Genomic DNA, 14,765 nt, shown 5'->3' on the forward strand with positions numbered 1-14,765 from the left:
TTCGTCCTAGAAATACATTTATATAACTCTAACTTCTTGGGGTATATATACTGTCGTAGCTCTTACAGACAAATTTAACATACAAAATGATGGGGTCAGAGTTTACTTCCCCCAGTATGCCACAAGAACGGAAAGTCTCTCTCTCTTTCTCTCTCTACCGTGACACAAAGTTGTTGCTATGTGTATCTATTTGTTTAGGAAACTATGTCCATTCGCAATTTACTATTGTTCAAACTTTTATAGAGATATAGAGTGTCTTGGAACTTTTCATCAAAGTTGAACTTGAGGATTTTAATATTATTACAGTGTTTCAACTCATTTGGAATCTAATTGAAGTTCAAATGAGTCGAAATTGAAATTGGCAAGATGGTACGTGGCTTGTATATATAGATAGATTGTATAAAACATATATATATACAGATCTGTATTGAACTCAGGCTCGTTATCGTTCCTAAATGCTTGGCATTAAGTGCAATAAAATTTTTGTGACAACGTGTTACGATGAAAATCAGTAGGGGGAGGTGGGGCTACTTTGAGCTGTGGGGCTACATTGTTATACGATGTTTTCGCATATTTCTAATGGAAACTTAGTTTTAACATGATGTGAGTTATAATAATAATAATGCTGGCACAACATTCCATGAAGGAACTAGGCCTTCCCGCAAGGGGATTTGTAGACACGCATTATTATTTTTTCATTTTTTTCTTATACGGGATGAGGTTGTCAGTCCCATGCCCAAGTGCAGTGTACCTCACTGGATGCAATCCGAACACCACTAACGCCACAAAAAATCCTGATGACCTAAAGAGGATTCGAACCCGAGATACTTGCATCATAGAGCGAGTGCTCTACCACTTGACCCATTGAGTTCCCTACATGATATAAGTTGGATAGACAAAATAATTGTGGGTTCTAAATAAAATAATTTTAAGCACCAGCTTCATTTAGAAATAGGTGAAAAAGACGTATAACTATGTAGCCCCACAGCTCAAAGTAGCCCCACCTCCCACTATTATGAGATTTTTATTCTTCTAATGCAAAAGCAATATAAAAACACGATCGCATCATTTCATACTGTTCTATTTCAAAATTACAACATTTCCGGAAATCCATTTTAAATATGATAAATTCATATACAGTGGCGGCCAAAATAATAGAATCACTTTGCAAAGCTTATATTTTTTTAACTTTTGTTTTTCTTCCCAATTTGTTGATATAGTTCTGAAGTGGAAATCTTCAAATTATTAGAATCGTAGAACAAGGGTTATTTTGGTCGCTAGAGGTCTCTATTTTACGCAGAGTACGCCAATAATGAAATTTATTTCGGCCAAAAAAATTGGAAAACCGTCATTTATAGTTTCTAAATATGGCTTTATTTAAACTTATTCGATTTATAGACCACATTCTTTAATTTAAATGAAAGTGGTCCTATCGTGTTGTTCAAACCAAATTTAACTATTGATGTATTCTGTGAAAAATATAGACCTCTAGCGCCCAAAACAATACTTATTTGACGTAAGGTAATTATTTGAACATTTCAATATCAAAATTATTTCAACGAATTGGAATTAACAAAAACGCTAAAGGTAAAATAGTGGTCTTTGCGAAGTTGATTCTATTATTTTGGCCGCCACTATATGTTGAAACTGAAGTTCTTGTGAAATAAAATATCGTAAATGCAGGCTCAGAAAAGAGCTCCTTGGAAACAGCTCTTAATTTAGTTCTTGAAATAAGATCGGGCATTTGTGTGTTGAGCCTAAGACAATTTTACTTGAGGGAAAGCATTTATTTTAGAATATGCTTTGACTCAAGAACGTACAGTCTTTGAATTTTCTTAGATGGAAAAAATAATCTCTGAAAGAATTTTAAGTACTGGAGCAGTTCTTGAAGCAAAGCATAACGAGTTTTGATTCTAGTATCAAATTTTCTCTGCCGTATTGCAAAAAAAATCGACGTATACTCACAATTAAAAATAGCATTTGAATTTTACGTTTTTTAGTGAACTATCACCGTATATTCTTTTAAAACTAAATTTTTTCATATTCACTAATTTTCTACTACAATCTAAAAGCGAACTTGATCAATTTTTTGTACAATTTAAAACTCACATTTGGGAAGATTTTTTCCGTCTGACTATTGCTGAGCGAGCTGCCCGACATTCCCGACATGTTTACATTTTTTTGACATGAACCACCTCGCAACTTTTTTCTTAATATTTCACTATATAATTTCCTTAAATAAAAAATCACTGCAGCACAACACTCCCAGAGACTCGAGTGATTTTGTGAGCCACAATATTTTATTTTTCAGAAAAAAATATTTTACTATTTTTCCAACATTAATTCACCAAATTTCCACATAATTCTTATCGGCACTGTATTTTTTTTTCCAAAAGACATTTCACTACTTGTAGAGGCTTCTCCCCACAATTCTCACTATATTTTTATTGGGAAAACTCGCGAAAACAATCACAACTTTGCGAATTAATTCCACTGTGAATTATTTTGTCTGCCATTTGACAGCACTGGAAGCCACTGGAAATTTTCTAGTGAGACGGTACTTCGCTCAAGTCACACCCTGTCTTAGTTGTTCTGTTTTAGAACACAGATCTTAATTCAAAGCACGGCATGTTTAGGTTGATTCGGCTCTGAAAATATTCTTACAGACAAGAGCTGTATTTTTGCAAATCCCATACATAGTTAGAACTGCCTTTTTCTGAGTGTGCCTTTGCATTCGGAGGGTGACTTTGCATCCCTATTTATTCGTAAGCTTTTTTTAATTCTAGAACTTAAGGAAGAGCTTTGAAGCATCCTTAAGGACCGTTATGGTCACTGGACCATCCTCAAGCCCTAGAATTACAGCAAAGCTTGCGGAAAGCTAGGATGCAAAGGCACCCTCGGAGTGCAAAGTCACCCGTATCTACGGTAATACGTTTACCAAGTTTTGTTTAAAATAAGGTTATATTCTTTACAATTTTATCTTGAGTGATACGAGGATAAAATCCAAACTTATTAGATCGTTCCTAAACTCGATAAATTAACAAACTCATCTATTACAATCATCACAAAATTTCATGCTTGATCTCATGTCCTCCGATCGGCTCCAAACTTTGCCAAAATGTATTTGGTCACTTCCTAATCACGAATATGGCTAAAAACGTTCAGAAAGTATATTGTTCAACTGATCAAATTTATTTGATTCGATATAAAATATTAATTGTAATTCCACGATATGATTATTTATACAGTGCCCACTTCGTTATTCGAATGATTGGGAGACAATATGACAGATGTCCGCTTCGTAATCCGGATGGATTTTCTTGAATTTGTCCAACGTCTCGAAAATATAATACAAGGTTTTTTTGTAGAATTAGAATAAAGGTTTTAAAGATAGAGAATTCTATACTATTATACTTCATTTATTAAACAAAAACATCACAGGATAATTAATTTTCTTTGCTGAACAGATATGCATACATGACTTTAAAATTATTTTAAACGTAACTGTCGATAACTCGTCCGGATTTCGTCGATCCGGATTAGAGAGCGGGCACTGTACATATCGTCGTTTGCATCAATTATTGTCGTATCTGCATTTAGCGTGAACAACTGTGCGCGAACGAAATGTTCCATTTTACATTAAAATGCTGACGCAAAAATGCAGAGAGGACAACTATATCATGATCAACGCTAAGACGGCAATGTCCACTTTGAGAGTGGGACAAAAACAGAGATGAATAATAAATCAATCCAATTTAATTTCCGTGAAATAATCAATGTTGAATACTTTTACGGGATATGAATCAAATCACGAACATTCCGCAAAGTCTAGTCTACTTGACATCCCCATCTATAACCTACTATTCCAATCCCTGGAGAGAACACATGGTTGGTAGAGTGCACAAATGCGCGAAGCATTCATCTACTAATTTTCTCCCTCATCTGGTGTGAGTAAAAGTGGGTAGAACACAATAAATGCTTGTCGTTCATTTCCCATTTGCTATGCAATTACACACATTCCACTATTCGTTCATCAATCTACTCAGTGGACATGAAAGACACCCTATACGGACATTTAGAGGCCACAGAAAACTCATGGATTCCAGAACCTATGGAAGTATGCACACAAAGTCAAAATTTATTTAGTAATCGGGTCACTGAACACTGACCTGTGGAGCTTTGCTCCATCACTTGGGATATTCTTCCTTTAAACACTGTTTGCATTCCAAATGAAAAACTTTAGATGTATGTGTGTTCCTTTTTTTTAAGGTACAAAAAATTTCGAAACAGCTTCGAGCTATCAATACTGAAGCATTAGGTGATGACACCACTCATAATTTGGCAACGTCAATCATAAGTTGTGAATTCATTGAAGATTACTCTGCCACCGATACATTAGTGAAACCTGACGACTTTGAAGTTTCGGCGATGTAGCCAATTTATTTTACTTGACTCGCCATGAAAATCCATTAAGCAGAATGTATAAGGAATATATTGAAGAGAAAGGGGATATTTTGCACACGATAATCGCCATATTTTCCTATGTAATGCACAAGTATGCAAGCTAACAAAAGTTTTAAGCTAAATTGAAGCAAATTTTACTATATACAAGAGTATAACAATACACATCAGTGGCAAGAAACTTTTCTCTTTGACTTCTCTCTCAGGCACACGAACTTCAGATATTTTACCGCCCCTTATCCTATGTGCATGTTTTTCATATGGTTAGGAAAACTTATACACTGAATGATGGAGAATTTTCCCAACGCATCTCAACTTTGTAATTATGTGTGAAATTACACGAAGGTGCCGATTTACTAACAACTACATGCTCAATAATTTTGTACATCCCCATGTAGGGAAGAGCTAGGTTGATTGAAACAAATTTAGGCAGCAAGACAAATGTAGGGGAACTTAGGGCAAAATATGATAAGACGGATTATTCATTAGATAAGACCGAGACAAATAAAATTTTTCTTTGCATAAGTGAAAAAAATACTTTAACCCATTCCTTACCATGGTATTATACATCATACGCAAATTGAGTGATTTTAAATGATTTATTCCTGGGCAACTGATACTCGAATTGCTGTCGGGAATGGATTTTTAGTAACTTTAGTTCTTTAATTACTTGGGAAAAATAGTCCGACAGAGATGAAAATACATTTTGTTATAGTTTTCTTGCTTCGCGAACGGTTATGCAAAATTTTTGCTCAAAATGGCGAACGGAAAATTCGACATCCCGTCAAATTTATTAAAATTGGCCTCTTTCCTGACTTGAATTCTGCTTACCAATTTGTTTTTCTGGATAGCTACTCTATCTAAAGCAATAGAGTTTATAATGAATTAATGCACAGAATTTAAATTCAGTGACCGTTAAGACGTGTGTTTGAGGGCGAATCCCCGCGCCCCCAAAATAGATAATTTTTTTTCTCTTCAAAAAATTCATCTATTGATCTGTAGGAAACTAATCATAAAATATGAACATTCTATCTCAAGTATTTCTGGTACATTGACTGAATGGGTTAATTAAATTGATCAGTGCAGTGGACTAATCAAGAAACAGACATTACTTCTGAATAAATAGTGGATTGATCAATAGTCCTTTAAAAACAAACTATAACATTCCATTGTTAGTAGTGGATTTTAAGTGTGTTGTAGTCCGTTTCTGTTATTTATTGATTATTTATTTATTTTTTAAGTTATTGACAGTTTAATCCTTTTTAGGTTTTTTATTGGACAGGATTTCGGTCAAAATAGGCCTATGGCCTAAGACCTGAGCACTGGGATTTAAGGGGGGGAACAAAAAAAAACATTCCATTGTCTATGTTTTCCCTTGCTCCCTAATTCATTAACTTCCAGAAGACATCAGAGATTTTTGATCAGGAAATTCTTATAAGAAGTTTACCGCTCTAAAACATTGTTAAAACCATTTTTCTACATATATTTTGAAAAATATGCTTCGCGATCAATTTTCTAAAAAAAAATTTTTTTCAAGTTCAAAACATATAAAAGCTAATGACGGACTCGCATTTAACTAATCCCACTTAATCTGAATAACTTTTGAAAAATAATCTAACCTAAATTGATAACTCTATTAAGGTTCTTTTTTAATGATTTTAATTTCCAATTTCTTATTTTCCATATTTCTTTTTCAATAACCTTATTAAGACTCTGAACATTTAAATAGCTTCACGAAGGCAATATTTGATAAAAATTTAAAATCGTAACCACTTTAGTTATAAAGATATAGAATTTTAAAAATTTCATCTTGCTATATATTTTGCTCCTAGGTTTTCCTAATTTCTAACAAAGATATTCATGACTCAAAAGTGAGTTCAATATTTTTAAATAATCTGAATAAAAAAATTATTCAAATTTTGTTCAGCTTAAGTACAATTTAGAATTATTTAAAAATAAATCTAAAAAAAAGTTAAAAGATAGGCCCTCTCTCCCCTACATATACATGTACAACAGAGTTATGTCTGATATATTATTAAACATATAGTATCACTCTGGGATAGTATCGTCAGCCCCATCCTATATTATGTGCACAAGAAGATTGAAATTTAAGTTCTGGGGAAACATCAGGAGTCCCGAAACTATTAATAGATCCCATAGTCCCCACCCCTAATAGAATACCACATGGGATTATGGTGAAAATTCAGATTGAGCATTTAACACCTATATCAGGTGTTTATATGAATATCGTACCATTATGTAGTAACTTTAAGAGAATCTGTTCTTTTTCCGACTTAATTTAATTTCATCCGATTTTCCATGGTGTACACTAGAATTCTTTTTAATCACTGCGTATGCGATTTCCCAATTATATAGGTTGAACGTATTGGCATTCATTGATCTCGAATACAATATCCGCTAAAATTTATTAATGGCCATCCATTTAAATGCAATTTCCTCGAATTCTATGGCTTTTGGTATGAGTGAGAATGCAAAAATATTATTGCAATTTAATTTTTTTCTCTTCTAGAGATAAGTTAAACCGTTAGAGATAGCGACTTTGTAGTCTTCGGAGACCCTACTTTACGTAACTTTGAGATCGTTAATGTGACAATACTTAATACATTTTTCTTTTCCCATTCCATAATATGATTTTCTTATCAAACTCTAAAATAAAAATCAAGTTTACAAACCCAAATCTGAACTTTGAGCAATTCACAAAGTTCAGGTTTTATTCCACGGTGTGGGATCTGTGCTTAAGACTATAAAGACAGTAGGAAATTCAATCTCCATCAACAATAGTATATTTACATTATGCAAGGAGGAGGTTGCTAATATAAAATCTCTAACACCCACTATTGCCTTGTGAGAAGTTCCAATTAAACCACATCAAATAGCATCATTTAGCTACTAAATTTCACACGAGAAACCATCAAGAGAGAAAATTAATGGTCTCAAAACCACTGAATTTTATGAAAGCTCACAATGTTCAAAATTAAATTTGACGAGTGTGATAAAACACATTATAGAATAAAGTGTTGCTGACAATCCGGGTTATTGAGAAAGTAAAGTGTCATATGTCTAAGAAGTACCAACTGACCCTGAGGTTAAAACCAATTCTACAACAAGAACATCGTTAAAATTATTTTTTTTTAATTCAACAACAGAAGATTTGTTAAACTGACTTAAAATACTCATTTTATTTATACATATTCAATAAAAAAAATTTTCGATATTTCATAAGTTAAATTGAATGATAACACGTAAACAAATAAATATCGATATTGAAATGCAAGTTCAATTCTATGCAACCTCACCTCAACACATGGATGAATGGATGTAGAATTATCAACAAGTATGTATCATCATTCGTGCCATCAGCAAATATTATAGAAAAATACATTGCAAGGCACAATACTAGCTGATAGAAGCAGAAATAAATCTTTTGTGCACTTTTGATTCTTGTATAATTCACAACATTTATAACCCTATATTTTACTTTAAAAAAGAAGTTGTCAAAGTATCAGAGATTCATCATGTTCGATTTTATTTACGTAGATTCGTTCGTAAAATTTGTGTAGCAGTCCAACTCATAGAAAAATGCTTAGTGTTTACAAGCTTTTTGAAAAATTATCTATTGCTAATTATATATTGCTCTCTTCGTTCAAGCAATAAATTAACTCAATTTTTCTATCTGTTTCTCAATCATGACTATTTTTCCTCAGGTGCATCTTTTTGCACCCTCTGTACGTTGAATTTATCCATTTTCCATCCAGTGGTGTGAAAAAACGAACGTTATGTACAAAAGGCAATAATTGTGCACCTCGTCTTTGAAATATTGCTTTGTGAGTAATGTCTGTTACGTGAGATACATCATAATGTACTAATATACTGCAATTGAAACCGTTTTTGAACAACTCTGATTAAGCTCAAACTTTGGTAAAATATTCCTTTGTCCTCTTCGATAAGCACAATGATGACAAGCTTAAAATAGATCTCAAGCCAGATCATGTTTGAAATATATTGCGACAAATAATCCGTATGCTTATGTTTATCCAACTTTACTAAGGGGTTACGTGAGTCAAGCAGACTAACAAAAACATGATATTTTCTGAACATATTTTTGCAAGATAATAAAAAAAATAATTCTAGCTTTAAAGCATATGAAGGTACAATATTTTAACCAATTATTCTGAAATTTTCATCCAAATATTTTAAAAATTCAATCGATGGGGCTTGGTTTTCGGAGACGATTTTTGAAGAAAAAAAAACATACTTCCGGTGAACAAGATTTCTCAAAGTCTATTGATCTGACTTTAAAAAAACTAAAAATTTCCTGTTAGATTGTGAATTATACTCGTACTTGAAAGCTAGATTTTTTTTACTTCGAACACAATTTATTTTAAAAGAAAACAACTGGTGTAAAATACGCTAAAAATTGTTTTTTTTTTGTATAAAATTCCGCCAAAAATTCAATTTTCATTTGAGAAAAAAATGTGCCGTTCAAGTATGAGTTTAACACATGTTCTAACAGGAAATATTTAGTATTGTGACGACAGATTATAACTTACACTGAGAAAAAAGGGGTGCGATTAACTTTTTTTTCCTCGTAACTTTAACTCTTTTTAGGTGTAAAAATATATCAATATTTCTTAATGTTAATTTTACACCTTTTTAAGTGTAAAAATAACTTAAAAAATAGTAACGTTAACCCACAATACACCTAAAAAGCATAATATTTACACCGATTTCGGATAAATAATGCAGGGCAAAATTAACATTTCCGGAATGTTATTTAAACTTTTTCGGATTTCTCTCACAGTGTGCACTCTCAGAAATCTTTTCCACGAAAATAATATGTTTTCTCTAAAAAATGTCTTCGAAAATCAGGCCTCAACGGCTGAATTTTTAAGATTTTTTAATGGAAATTTCAAAAAATATAGTTTAAATCTTGTATTTTATATGCTTAAGAACTTAAATTAGAATAAAAATTTATTTTGTTGAAAAAAAATAGAAAATATGGTGGTTTTCGTACTATATATCATCGATAATTGATAAACGTTTGGTAAATGAATCTTAAAAGAAACTTATTCGTGAAACTGCCTCCACTATAAGAGAAATCCGAAAAAGTTAAAATAACATTCCGGAAATGTTAATTTTACCCTGCAGTATTGATCCGAAATCGGTGTAAATATTACCCTTTTTAGATGTATTAGGGGTTAAAGTTACCCTTTTTCATGTTAATTTTACCCTTGAAAAGGTGTAAAATTAACATTAAAAATTGTTGATATATTTTTACACCTAAAAAATGTTAAAGTTATGAGAAAGAAAGTTAATCGAACATATTTAATATGGTAATTGTTGTAATTGTAATAAACAGTTTTACTCGTAAATTTTGTTTGATATACAGTTTTAAACGGTAATCTTCCAAATAATCTGGATAATTTAACTCTTTTGTTTTTATACTCAATAAAAATCTTACCTACTATAAATTATTTTCCATTTTTTACTTGGTTTATATATCTGTTAAAAATTTGTATGGCTGAATCCTTCTGAATTGTCGATAGTCTGTTGCACAATGAAAAGGCGGTGAAAGCAAAAAAAAGTAGAAACTAGGGGAAGTTGGTTACAGAGAAAATAGTGCAGAGGCAGGGTAGAAAAAAGGGTATGTAACAGAAAAAGTTGTCGGTGGAAATATAGAGTTATAACTACCCCCCCATTGTCAGATGCTCCCCTATATATGAACGCTTGTAAGACGGAGGATGTGAAACAGCAACCACCAGACACAACCACCAACAATGCTTTGAAAATATTTCTTTTTGACGTACCCATACAAACGACCGGAAGCAGCATATTTGTTGCAGCTCTATAAACACAAAAATTCCTCGAGAACACAATATGCTTCCAAAATCTAATACAGGCTGCATTGTAATATCTTATCTTTCAAGAGAGAGTGAAATTAAACGATGACGATACTATTTCGAATAAAAGAGTTTTCGAATGCATAAAATATTTCCTAGATTTTGAATTTTTAAGACAGTTTGATTTTTCAATTTGTCGTCCTAACCTTGGTTTGGCACTTGCAAATTGAAATTTTAATATTATTATATGATTCACTTTTTTAATTGTCACTAATAAACGTCAAAATGTGTGATTTGAGTTTTTGAATCACGTAATTTTTAGAATTTGTTCTATTTATTGATAAAAAGGTAGACATGACCTGCAAAAGTAGGTTTAAATTGACCTACAGTTGTGTATGCATTTGAAAGATACGCATTTGAAATAACTAAAACCACGGAAAATTCGCGAAATATAAACTCATGAACTCAACCAGGAATTTTTCACTGGCACAGTTTTTTGATAAGTGCTGATTTTAATTCGATATAAAATTCTTAAATATTTAAATTATCTCCGTACCAAATTACAAAATTACTTAGTAATCATTTAATTTGAACAATTTGGTTCGTTTCCTTTTGGAACCAGTTAAGACTTTTTTTGATTTTCAAGACCTTTCGATTCAAACCTTATTCCTACACACTATGCTTGATAAAAGTGCTCATAATGAGAATCTAACACTTCATCTTCATAAAATCCATTTATTCTCAGCTGTAGTTTACCTTTCCAATAGTGTCTTGGGTAAAAGATAAATGAAACTCTATTTGCTGTAAATGTCGTAGATGTTCGAAGAATTCAACCTAAATTTCGAATTTTCAAACAAATCTTTCGAACAAGCGAGATCTGGAAAATTTACGATACACAACATTAAGAATCTGTTGAAAAGTTATTGAGTGATTTATAAATTATAAATATATCAGAAACATAGGTTTCGTTTCGTTTTTCCTCACAACAAAGTGAAGACTCATGATAGAGGAGGGCCTCTAGGCTTCGTACACACTCTGCCTTCGAATACTTCACATTTTTCCTGACCTAGTTTTTTCAGGAAATGTGTAACTTTAAACTAACTAATAAAATACGTTACAATAGGTTTAGATTCATTAAAGGAATATAGGAAATATATGAAGTGTGCGAAGCCTGAAAACCTTCCCTTACATGTTAACACTCAAAACATTTCGAAAATCGAACAGAAATTATACATAATTATAATAAAAAGAAATGATACGAGAAGTAAGAATGTCTTTTTTCTGGGTTTCTAAAACGAGCTTCGAATATTTTTTCACTTGGACAAACTTAGGATGTGAACATAGAGAATAGGGTAAGGGCTCATAATTTTGGACAGTTTCAGGGCTCATAGTTTTTGACACTACAAATAAATTGATTAAAATTATGGATTTTTATTCCCATATTTGATGAATAATGAATTTTATCTAAATATTTGTTCTTTTTGGAAGATTTTAACACTAAATACGCTAAATTTTGAATATGATTTGAGTTGAAATTGCTTTGTTGAAAATTCAGTGTGAGCAATTGCTTACAAAAAATATGACAGAACTTCGTGTTTACTTCAGTCTTATTTAGCTGTGGTGAAGTACTACACTCAAGTTCCGGGACCGATGGCTTTATGCATTGTGAAAATTTGCATACCCGCAGGCGATGTCTTTTAAATGAATCGACCGTAGAACGAATTTCGCGCAGAGTAAAAGTAATCAGAACAAAAAGAGTCAGTTTTTAAAAAAATTAATAAATAAACAGTATTTTTTGGCCAGCGTTCTTTAATAAATTGTTAGAATATTTAGATTTTTTACTGTAATAAAAGAAATTAAAAAGTTTTATTCTGAAAAATAAGCAGTGTTTTCAAATTTCGCGCGTCACAAAATAACATGACTTCACAAATTGACTCCCAATGGTAAGCAAACTTGCATAATTGTATGTGAATAATCTCATCAGGTGCATAATCCCGAAGTGCATAATGCCGGGACTGAGTGTAACAAGCTGTCCAAATTTACAGCCAAGATGTCCAAATTAACAGCCAAGATGTCCAAAATTTGAGTCAAATTCATTTCTACGGATCAATTCATTTTTAAACGTATTAAGACTAATTTTAATAAAAACAAAGACGAGAAACAGCTTGCCAAGTTTTTAAACAACCCTTCTGAAAAAACAGTAACACAAAAAATCAATTAGTATTGAAAATATCGCACTTCAAACTTGGAACATTGATGCTTATAAGCACCCTGTCCAAAATTATGAGCCAAAATTGAGAGGTTAAGATGGTAACGAAATGTTGACTGATGAGAAGTCGATTCGATATCTCTTACTGTTTGACACTAAGGGCAGAATCACATTAAGAATAAAATGCTCGCCGTATAGCCTCGCCGTATTTCGTTAATTTACGCATTTTCATTGAAATTCTACACAAATTTTTCATTACCGTATTACCTTATCTCATACTCGGTGGAACTAGGTGAAAATAATATAAGAAAATTAAAAAAAATAAAAGGAAAATGCGATAAACGATGAGCAAAAAAAACTGACCGATTAATTTCTCGTACAGTTTTTCTACTGAAAAAAAAATCACGACAATCTGATCGATTTTCTGTATATAACTCAAAAGCCATGATTTTTGACTTCAAGCCATAAAAATGTCTTATTTTGAATTTCTTACAGTTAAAGTGCAATTGGATGATGTCAAAAGGTAGTTCTTTTCATTGAAAATTTGAATGGAATTTGTAGCTTTCCACTCAGTTACATTTTGCATGTCTCAAACAAATCACATAAAATACAGGCATTTAGAGGAATTTTAGATGGTAAATATTGGGGAATACTAAATTTCTAAATCATACAGCATTTATCAATGTTTATCTGGAAGCACCATCATCATCGACTACCTGTCACCATCAGATTGATGAGTTATGAATGTTGGGCGTATGCAAGAGAGTTATACAGACAAAGACATCGTAAGCTCCAATAAAGTGAATACTGTGGGGATATGATATGAAAATGGGACGAAAAGGTCCCATTTCAATGGAGACCAAATAGAGCCATAATTGGACTGCTTCTCAATATTTGTATGGGATCACAAGACACTCTATACTAGAGGTTGAAGTTTAAACTTATGGTTATTTTCATCTTTCGGCATTTCATGGTAAAATTGCCCAGAGAAAGTTTTCCCATTACAGCAAATTCCTTTATTATCTTAGTTCCAATTTCAATTGGTCGCATCCCATCCTAAAGGCATTTTATACTGCCACTAAAACAATCATGTTCTCATATTTTCGAAGAAATTTCAAATAACTATGATCCTATGAAATCCACTGCACTTTCATATTACAACGATACACGATACATCATTTTGTAAATCAATACCATTGAGTGCATAAAATAAAAAGAATCAACAAAATATTTGTTATTTGAATAAAACAGACATCAATATTAATGGCATGCTGCATTAGCATGGTCTCTACAAAGTAGAAATAAACAATTCCATGTACAATTTAATATCGTTCTTATGTCAGGAAAATCTTTATCTTCGACTATATAGCTTCGATACAGACCCTACACCATATCCACATAGGATACACATTCACTCTGGCATGAGATTGCATTTTGTGAGAAACATTATCGATTTATGGGCTTCTTCAAGAACAATTTCACAAGAAAATTGCACAAATTCCATAAGATATAAGGTAGAATTTCCTGAAGCTAGTAATATTATTCACTCCCCCATAACCAATGTTCATTTACCTTTATGCTCTCAATAATTAAGCACTGATTGGTGTTCAAATATAATCACAAGGGGATTTTATAATACAAAAATATATTTAATTAATCACACAATGCAGAGGACTACCGCTTTAATTTTGAAAATTTTAAATGAACTCTAGCCCAACACTTGATTACAATTTAATCAATTTTTTGATAATATATAGAACACACATGGTTTAATACCATAATTTCCAATTTATGGACAATTTATATACCTTTTTCATATACGTATTAATTTATACGTTTTCCCACTAATTACAAATTTTCACTGATTTTACACAAATATGTCTTTGAGGCAAATGTCTCATTGCTTTTCGGACCATACGTCAAAACTGTGCCATACCTTTGGAGCAAAGTTCTGCTTCTCAAGATTTTTACACATAGACTGAATGAGAATGTTACTTGGAACTTTCAACAGAGCATAGGAAAGAGATAGAATAGTCGAGAGGATTATTTTTAAACACGGAACGATCATTTTATAAATAGACTCCGCACATGTCTATTTCATTTTCTAAATTAACACAATAAATTTGAACCATAAATTTGTAACACTATCAAAGGAAAACTTAGAAAGGGTCCCCCCTAAAAATTATATATCTACCAGTATATGTTTAGTGCCACGTGAATGGAAAATGATGCGA

At 32.0% G+C, this 14,765-nt stretch overlaps 1 protein-coding gene across 2 annotated transcripts in view; it reads right to left on the minus strand.

The window, feature by feature from the left end:
- Window positions 1-14,511, minus strand: part of LOC129799969 (potassium channel subfamily K member 4) — a 31,682-nt gene extending 17,171 nt beyond the window's left edge. Inside the window, exon 1 of one of the 2 annotated variants that reach the window (XM_055844298.1) lies at window positions 14,340-14,511. The gene's annotated coding sequence lies outside the window, so the exon portion shown is untranslated. The remainder of the gene's footprint in view (window positions 1-14,339) is intronic. The other variant, XM_055844306.1, reaches the window with a different exon arrangement.
- Between the last annotated feature and the right edge of the window lie 254 nt (window positions 14,512-14,765).

Source organism: Phlebotomus papatasi, chromosome 1 (genome assembly GCF_024763615.1).
Source record: "Phlebotomus papatasi isolate M1 chromosome 1, Ppap_2.1, whole genome shotgun sequence".
NCBI classification, from domain to species: domain Eukaryota; kingdom Metazoa; phylum Arthropoda; class Insecta; order Diptera; family Psychodidae; genus Phlebotomus; species Phlebotomus papatasi.